This window comes from Pleurodeles waltl, chromosome 4_1 (genome assembly GCF_031143425.1).
Source record: "Pleurodeles waltl isolate 20211129_DDA chromosome 4_1, aPleWal1.hap1.20221129, whole genome shotgun sequence".
In the NCBI taxonomy this organism is placed as follows: Eukaryota; Metazoa; Chordata; class Amphibia; order Caudata; family Salamandridae; genus Pleurodeles; species Pleurodeles waltl.
This window is the reverse complement of record NC_090442.1, coordinates 24,030,559-24,040,378: the sequence shown is the minus strand read 5'-3', so window position 1 is coordinate 24,040,378 and position 9,820 is coordinate 24,030,559.

Genomic DNA, 9,820 nt, shown 5'->3' with positions numbered 1-9,820 from the left:
AGTTTTGCATTTCCTCTTTTCACTCTTTTCTAAGTGCTGAAAAGTACTTCTAAACTTTCAAAAAGTTCTTAAAAGTTTTAAAAGTTTTTTTCTGTCTTTCCAAAAAGTTCTGAAAACTTTTTTCTCTTTTTTTTCTATCACTTTAACTCTCTCTAAAAAATTTCTGGCACAGGCCAAAGTGTTGATCTGTCCAAACTTGCATATGACAACCTTAGCTGGAAAAGAGCAAGGAGTCTCTGTATAGAGAGAGGTTTGAGTGTAGGGAAAAATCCTTCCTTGGAACTGTTACTTAACATGCTTAGAGAACAGGATAAGGCCATAGGTGCCCCATCTGTTGAAAAAGTACCTAATAGTTCCCAATCTGATTCAGGGACTCCCCCAGGAAAAGATTCAGGAAAGAAACTTCCTAGCCTGCCCATTACTAGACAATCTAGCATAGATGGTAATGATGATGAGCCACACCAAATAAATAGTGTTGTCTCACATCATAGCAAAAGCATTTATTCTCACCATACTGGTAGTAATGTTTCTGTAAACCAAGCTGTTAGGGTGGCTTCTGTAAGGGACAGGTCTCCTTCTGTTCATTCCCATCATAGCTCTGTTTCTAGAAATGTCCCTCCCACCAACCCTGATGACAGAATGTTAGAGAGGGAACTCAATAAGTTGAGGGTGGAACAAACCAGACTGAAGCTTAAAAAGCAACAGCTGGATTTGGATAGACAGTCTTTTGAATTAGAGAAGGAAAGACAGAAGTTGGGTTTAGATACCCATGGTGGCAGCAGCAGTATTCCCCATAGTCATCCTGCAAAAGAGCATGATTCCAGGAATCTGCACAAGATAGTTCCCCCTTATAAGGAGGGGGATGACATTAACAAGTGGTTTGCTGCACTTGAGAGGGCCTGTGTTGTACAGGATGTCCCTCAAAGGCAGTGGGCTGCTATCCTATGGCTATCATTTAGTGGAAAAGGTAGGGATAGGCTCCTTACTGTGAAAGAAAATGATGCTAATAATTTCCAAGTTCTTAAGAATGCACTCCTGGATGGTTATGGCTTAACCACTGAACAGTACAGGATAAAGTTCAGAGAGACCAAAAAGGAGTCTTCACAAGACTGGGTTGATTTCATTGACCAGGCAGTGAAGGCCTTGGAGGGGTGGTTACATGGCAGTAAAGTTACTGATTATGACAGCCTGTATAACTTGATCCTGAGAGAGCATATTCTTAATAATTGTGTGTCTGATTTGTTGCACCAGTACTTGGTGGACTCTGATCTGACCTCTCCCCAAGAATTGGGAAAGAAGGCAGACAAATGGGTCAGAACAAGAGTGAACAGAAAAGTTCATACAGGGGGTGACAAAGATGGCAACAAAAAGAAGGATGGTAAGTCTTCTGACAAGGGTGGGGACAAATCTAAAAATGAGTCTTCATCAGGCCCACAAAAACACTCTGGTGGGGGTGGTGGGTCCAAATCCTCCTTTAATCAGAACAAGGAAAAGAAACCATGGTGCTATTTATGTAAAATAAAAGGCCATTGGACAACAGATCCCAGTTGTCCAAAGAAAGGCACCACTGCTCCTACCACTACAACCCCTACTGCTACACCTAGTGTCCCTACTAATAGCAGTGGTGGTGGGAGCAAACCTACTAATAGCCAATCCAAGGGAGTAGCTGGGCTCACTTTTGGTAACTTAGTTGGGGTTGGTCTGATTAGGGAGACCACAGAGGCTACTTTAGTCTCTGAAGGGGCTATTGATTTAGCCACTTTGGTTGCTTGCCCCCATAACTTGGAGAAGTACAAGCAACTAACCGTAATAAATGGTGTTGAGGTCCAGGCCTACAGGGACACAGGTGCCAGTGTCACAATGGTGATTGAGAAACTGGTGCACCCTGAACAACACATACTTGGACACCAGTACCAAGTAACTGATGCTCACAACCTAACACAAAGCCACCCCATGGCTGTTGTAAATCTCAACTGGGGGGGGTAACTGGTCCAAAGAAAGTTGTGGTAGCTTCAGACTTACCTGTAGACTGTCTATTAGGGAATGATTTGGAGACATCAGCTTGGTCAGATGTGGAGTTGGAGGCCCGTGCAGCAATGCTAGGCATCCCAGGGCATATTTTTGCTTTGACAAGGGCTCAGGCCAAAAAGCAAAAAGGACAGGGAAGCTTGGATCCTGGAACAATGGACCAAGTGCTCCCTAAAGCTAGGGCTAGTAGAAGCAAACCACTTCCTACTATCCCTCCCTCTACAGTGGATTCTACTTCTGAGGAAGAAGAATTCCCTCCCTGTGCAGAACCTACACCAGAGGAGCTGGAAGCAGACACTGCTGAGCTTTTGGGTGAAGGGGGGCCTGCCAGAGAGGAGCTGAGTGTGGCACAGCAAACCTGTCCCACATTAGAGGGTCTCAGACAGAAAGCTGTCAAACAGGCTAATGGGGATGTCAGTGACTCTCACAGAGTTTACTGGGAGGACAACCTCTTGTACACTGAGCATAGGGATCCTAAACCTGGAGCTGCCAGGAGATTAGTGATTCCTCAGGAGTACAGAAAGTTCCTCCTAACACTGGCACATGACATTCCCCTAGCTGGGCACCTGGGTCAAATGAAAACTTGGGACAGATTGGTTCCATTGTTTCATTGGCCTAGGATGTCTGAGGACACAAAGGAATTTTGTAAGTCCTGTGAAACCTGTCAAGCCAGTGGCAAGACAGGTGGCACCCCAAAGGCACCCCTTATCCCACTGCCTGTGGTTGGGGTTCCCTTTGAAAGGGTAGGGGTTGACATAGTTGGCCCCCTTGACCCTCCTACTGCTTCAGGCAATAGGTTTATCTTGGTGGTAGTGGACCATGCCACAAGATACCCTGAAGCAATTCCTTTAAGGACCACTACAGCGCCTGCAGTGGCAAAGGCCCTCCTGGGAATATTTTCCAGGGTGGGCTTCCCAAAGGAAGTAGTATCAGACAGAGGAAGCAATTTCATGTCTGCATACTTAAAGGCCATGTGGAAGGAGTGTGGTGTAACGTACAAGTTCACAACACCCTATCATCCACAAACAAATGGACTGGTGGAGAGATTTAATAAAACTCTCAAAGGCATGATTATGGGACTCCCTGAAAAACTCCGCAGGAGATGGGATATCCTTCTACCATGCCTCCTTTTTGCCTACAGGGAGGTACCCCAGAAAGGAGTGGGCTTCAGCCCCTTTGAACTTCTTTTTGGACACCCTGTTAGGGGTCCACTCACACTTGTAAAGGAGGGTTGGGAACAACCTTTAAAAGCTCCTAAGCAGGATATTGTGGATTATGTACTTGGCCTCAGATCAAGGATGGCTGAGTACATGAAAAAGGCCAGTAAAAACCTTCAGGCCAGCCAAGAGCTCCAGAAGCAATGGCATGATCAGAAGGCTGTTTTGGTTCAGTACCAACCAGGGCAGAAAGTGTGGGTCTTGGAGCCTGTGGCCCCAAGAGCACTCCAAGATAAATGGAGTGGTCCCCACACAATTGTTGAAAAGAAGGGAGAAGTCACCTATTTAGTTGACTTAGGCACTGCCAGGAGTCCCCTTAGGGTGCTCCATGTCAACCGCCTAAAACCCTACTATGACAGGGCTGATCTCACCCTGCTCATGGCAACTGATGAGGGACAGGAAGAAGACAGTGATCCTCTACCTGATCTCTTCTCTTCCACAGAACAAGATGCTCTTGTGGAAGGTGTAGTTTTGGCAGATTGTCTTACTGCTGAGCAGAAAGACCATTGCATAAATCTCCTAGGACAATTTTCAGAACTCTTCTCTACTGTGCCAGGCACCACTTCTTGGTGTGAGCACACTATAGATACTGGAGACAGTTTACCTGTCAAAAGTAAGATCTATAGGCAGCCTGACCATGTCAGGGACTGCATAAAGCAAGAAGTTCAGAAAATGTTGGAACTAGGAGTGGTTGAGCACTCTGACAGTCCATGGGCTTCTCCTGTGGTACTGGTACCAAAACCCAATTCTAAAGATGGAAAGAAGGAAATGCGGTTTTGTGTAGACTATAGAGGTCTCAACTTGGTAACCAAAACTGATGCTCACCCTATACCCAGGGCAGATGAGCTTATTGATACACTGGCATCTGCCAAGTATCTAAGCACTTTTGATTTGACTGCAGGGTATTGGCAGATCAAATTATCAGAAGATGCTAAACCTAAGACTGCATTTTCTACCATTGTAGGACATTACCAGTTTACTGTAATGCCTTTTGGTTTGAAAAATGCACCTGCCACTTTTCAGAGGTTGGTGAACACAGTCCTGCAAGGGCTGGAAGCTTTCAGTGCAGCATATTTGGACGATATAGCTGTCTTTAGCTCCAGCTGGGATGATCACCTGGTCCACCTATGGAAAGTTTTGGAGGCCCTGCAAAAGGCAGGCCTCACTATCAAGGCTTCAAAGTGCCAGATAGGGCAGGGGAAGGTGGTTTATCTGGGACACCTTGTTGGTGGGGAACAGATTGCACCACTTCAGGGGAAAATCCAAACAATTATTGATTGGGTTCCCCCTACCACTCAGACTCAGGTGAGAGCCTTCCTAGGCCTCACTGGGTATTACAGGAGGTTCATTAAGAACTATGGCTCCATTGCAGCCCCTCTTAATGACCTCACATCCAAGAAAATGCCTAAAAAGGTATTATGGACAGCAAACTGTCAGAAAGCTTTTGAGGAGCTGAAGCAGGCCATGTGCTCTGCACCTGTCCTGAAAAGCCCTTGTTACTCTAAAAAATTCTATGTCCAAACTGATGCATCTGAATTAGGAGTAGGGGCAGTCCTATCACAACTTAATTCTGAGGGCCAGGATCAACCTGTTGCTTTTATTAGTAGAAGGTTGACCCCTAGAGAAAAGCGTTGGTCTGCCATTGAGAGGGAGGCCTTTGCTGTGGTCTGGGCTCTGAAGAAGTTGAGGCCATACCTGTTTGGCACTCACTTCATTGTTCAGACAGACCACAAACCTCTACTTTGGCTAAAACAAATGAAAGGTGAAAATCCTAAATTGTTGAGGTGGTCCATATCCCTACAGGGAATGGACTATACACTGGAACATAGACCTGGGAGTAGCCACTCCAATGCAGATGGACTCTCCAGATATTTCCACTTAGACAATGAAGACTCATCAGGTCATGGCTAGTCTTATTGTCCTTCGTTTGGGGGGGGGGTTGTGTAGGAAAGTACCATCTTGCCTGGCATGTTACCCCCATTTTTCACTGTATATATGTTGTTTTAGTTGTATGTGTCACTGGGACCCTGGTAACCCAGGGCCCCAGTGCTCATAAGTGTGCCTGAATGTGTTACCTGTGTAGTGACTAACTGTCTCACTGAGGCTCTGCTAATCAGAACCTCAGTGGTTATGCTCTCTCATTTCTTTCCAAATTGTCACTAACAGGCTAGTGACCATTTTTACCAATTTACATTGGCTTACTGGAACACCCTTATAATTCCCTAGTATACGGTACTGAGGTACCCAGGGTATTGGGGTTCCAGGAGATCCCTATGGGCTGCAGCAATTCTTTTGCCACCCATAGGGAGCTCTGACAATACTTACACAGGCCTGCCACTGCAGCCTGAGTGAAATAACGTCCACGTTATTTCACAGCCATTTTACACTGCACTTAAGTAACTTATAAGTCACCGATATGTCTAACCTTTACCTGGTAACGGTTAGGTGCAAAGTTACTTAGTGTGAGGGCACCCTGGCACTAGCCAAGGTGCCCCCACATTGTTCAGAGCCAATTCCCTGAACTTTGTGAGTGCGGGGACACCATTACACGCGTGCACTACATATAGGTCACTACCTATATGTAGCTTCACCATGGTAACTCCAAATATGGCCATGTAACATGTCTATGATCATGGAATTGCCCCCTCTATACCATCCTGGCATAGTTGGCACAATCCCATGATCCCAGTGGTCTGTAGCACAGACCCTGGTACTGCCAAACTGCCCTTCCTGGGGTTTCACTGCAGCTGCTGCTGCTGCCAACCCCTCAGACAGGCAGCTGCCCTCCTGGGGTCCAGCCAGGCCTGGCCCAGGATGGCAGAACAAAGAACTTCCTCTGAGAGAGGGTGTGACACCCTCTCCCTTTGGAAAATGGTGTGAAGGCAGGGGAGGAGTAGCCTCCCCCAGCCTCTGGAAATGCTTTCTTGGGCACAGATGTGCCCAATTCTGCATACGCCAGTCTACACCGGTTCAGGGACCCCTTAGCCCCTGCTCTGGCGCGAAACTGGACAAAGGAAAGGGGAGTGACCACTCCCCTGACCTGCACCTCCCCTGGGAGGTGTCCAGAGCTCCTCCAGTGTGCTCCAGACCTCTGCCATCTTGGAAACAGAGGTGCTGCTGGCACACTGGACTGCTCTGAGTGGCCAGTGCCACCAGGTGACGTCAGAGACTCCTGCTGATAGGCTCCTTCAGGTGTTAGTAGCCTATCCTCTCTCCTAGGTAGCCAAACCCTCTTTTCTGGCTATTTAGGGTCTCTGTCTCTGGGGAAACTTCAGATAACGAATGCAAGAGCTCATCCGAGTTCCTCTGCATCTCCCTCTTCACCTTCTGATAAGGAAACGACTGCTGACCGCGCTGGAAGCCTGCAAACCTGCAACATAGTAGCAAAGACGACTACTGCAACTCTGTAACGCTGATCCTGCCGCCTTCTCGACTGTTTTCCTGCTTGTGCATGCTGTGGGGGTAGCCTGCCTCCTCTCTGCACCAGAAGCTCCGAAGAAATCTCCCGTGGGTCGACGGAATCTTCCCCCTGCAACCGCAGGCACCAAAAAGCTGCATTACCGGTCCCTTGGGTCTCCTCTCAGCACGACGAGCGAGGTCCCTCGAATCCAGCGACTCTGTCCAAGTGACCCCCACAGTCCAGTGACTCTTCAGTCCAAGTTTGGTGGAGGTAAGTCCTTGCCTCACCTCGCTGGGCTGCATTGCTGGAAACCGCGACTTTGCCGCTACTCCGGCCCCTGTGCACTTCCGGCGGAAATCCTTTGTGCACAGCCAAGCCTGGGTCCACGGCACTCCAACCTGCATTGCACGACTTTCTAAGTTGGTCTCCGGCGACGTGGGACTCCTTTGTGCAACTTCGGCGAGCACCGTTTCACGCATCCTCGTAGTGCCTGTTTCTGGCACTTCTCCGGGTGCTACCTGCTTCAGTGAGGGCTCTTTGTCTTGCTCGACTCCCCCTCTCTCTTCAGGTCCAATTTGCGACCTCCTGGTCCCTCCTGGGCCCCTGCAGCGTCCAAAAACGCCAAACGCACGATTTGCGACTAGCAAGGCTTGTTGGCGTCCTTCCGGCGGGAAAACACTTCTGCACGACTCTCCAAGGCAAGAGGGATCCGTCCACCAAAGGGGAAGTCTCTAGCCCTTTTCGTTCCTGCAGAAACCTCAGCTTCTTCTGTCCAGTCGAAGCTTCTTTGCACCCGCAGCTGGCATTTCCTGGGCATCTGCCCATCTCCGACTTGCTTGTGACTTTTGGACTTGGTCCCCTTGTTCCACAGGTACCCTAGATTGGAAATCCACAGTTGTTGCATTGCTGGTTTGTGTCTTTCCTGCATTATTCCTCTAACACGACTACTTTGTCCTTAGGGGAACTTTAGTGCACTTTGCACTCACTTTTCAGGGTCTTGGGGAGGGTTATTTTGCTAACTCTCACTATTTTCTAATAGTCCCAGCGACCCTCTACAAGGTCACATAGGTTTGGGGTCCATTTGTGGTTCGCATTCCACTTTTGGAGTATATGGTTTGTGTTGCCCCTATCCCTATGTTTCCCCATTGCATCCTATTGTAACTATACATTGTTTGCACTGTTTTCTAAGACTATACTGCATATTTTTGCTATTGTGTATATATATCTTGTGTATATTTCCTATCCTCTCACTGAGGGTACACTCTAAGATACTTTGGCATATTGTCATAAAAATAAAGTACCTTTATTTTTAGTATAACTGTGTATTGTGTTTTCTTATGATATTGTGCATATGACACTAAGTGGTACTGTAGTAGCTTCACACGTCTCCTAGTTCAGCCTAAGCTGCTCTGCTAAGCTACCATTATCTATCAGCCTAAGCTGCTAGACACCCTATACACTAATAAGGGATAACTGGGCCTGGTGCAAGGTGCAAGTACCCCTTGGTACTCACTACAAGCCAGTCCAGCCTCCTACAACCCACGGGAGATTTCTTCGGAGCTTCTAGTGCAGAGAGGAGGCAGACTACCCCCACAGCATGCACCACCAGGAAAATAGTCGAGAAGGCGGGAGGACCAGCGTTACAGAGTTGCAGTAGTCGTCTTTGCTACTTTGTTGCAGTTTTGAGGCTTCCAGCGCGGTCAGCAGTCGATTCCTTGGCAGAAGGTGAAGAGAGAGATGCAGAGGAACTCTGATGAGCTCTTGCATTCGTTATCTAAAGTTTCCCCAGAGACAGAGACTCTAAATAGCCAGAAAAGAGGGTTTGGCTACCTAGGAGAGAGGATAGGCTAGCAACACCTGAAGGAGCCTATCAGAAGGAGTCTCTGACGTCACCTGGTGGCACTGGCCACTCAGAGCAGTCCAGTGTGACAGCAGCACCTCTGTTTCCAAGATGGCAGAGGTCTGGAGCACACTGGAGGAGCTCTGGACACCTCCCAGGGGAGGTGCAGGTCAGGGGGAGTGGTCACTCCCCTTTCCTTTGTCCAGTTTAGCTCCAGAGCAGGGCTAAGGGGTCCCTGAACCGGTGTAGACTGGCTTATGCAGAAATGGGCACCAAATGTGCCCATGAAAGCATTTCCAGAGGCTGGGGGAGGCTACTCCTCCCCTGCCTTCACACCATTTTCCAAAGGGAGAGGGTGTAACACCCTCTCTCAGAGGAAGTCCTTTGTTCTGCCATCCTGGGACAAGCCTGGCTTGACCCCAGGGGGGCAGAAACCTGTCTGAGGGGTTGGCAGCAGCAGCAGCTGCAGTGAAACCCCAGGAAAGGCAGTTTGGCAGTACCAGGGTCTGTGCTACAGACCACTGGGATCATGGGATTGTGCCAACTATGCCAGGATGGCATAGAGGGGGCAATTCCATGATCATAGACATGTTACATGGCCATATTCGGAGTTACCATTGTGAAGCTACATATAGGTAGTGACCTATATGTAGTGCACATGTGTAATGGTGTCCCCGCACTCACAAAGTCCGGGGAATTGGCCCTGAACAATGTGGGGGCACCTTGGCTAGTGCCAGGGTGCCCTCACACTAAGTAAGTTTGCACCTAACCTTTACTAGGTAAAGGTTAGACATATAGGTGACTTATAAGCTACTTAAGTGCAGTGTAAAATGGCTGTGAAATAACGTGGACGTTATTTCACTCAGGCTGCAGTGGCAGGCCTGTGTAAGAATTGTCAGAGCTCCCTATGGGTGGGAAAAGAAATGCTGCAGCCCATAGGGATCTCCTGGAACCCCAATACCCTGGGTACCTCAGTACCATATACTAGGGAATTATAAGGGTGTTCCAGTAAGCCAATGTAAATTGGTAAAATTGGTCACTAGCCTGTTAGTGACAATTTGGAAGAAATGAGAGAGCATAACCACTGAGGTTCTGTTTAGCAGAGCCTCAGTGAGACAGTTAGGCATCACACAGGGAACACATACTTATAGGTCACAAACTTATGAGCACTGGGGTCCTGACTAGCAGGGTCCCAGTGACACATAACAAACATACTGAAAACATAGGGTTTTCACTATGAGCACTGGGCCCTGGCTGGCAGGATCCCAGTGAGACAGCGAAAACACCCTGACATACACTCACAAACAGGCCTAAAGTGGGGGTAACAAGGCTAGA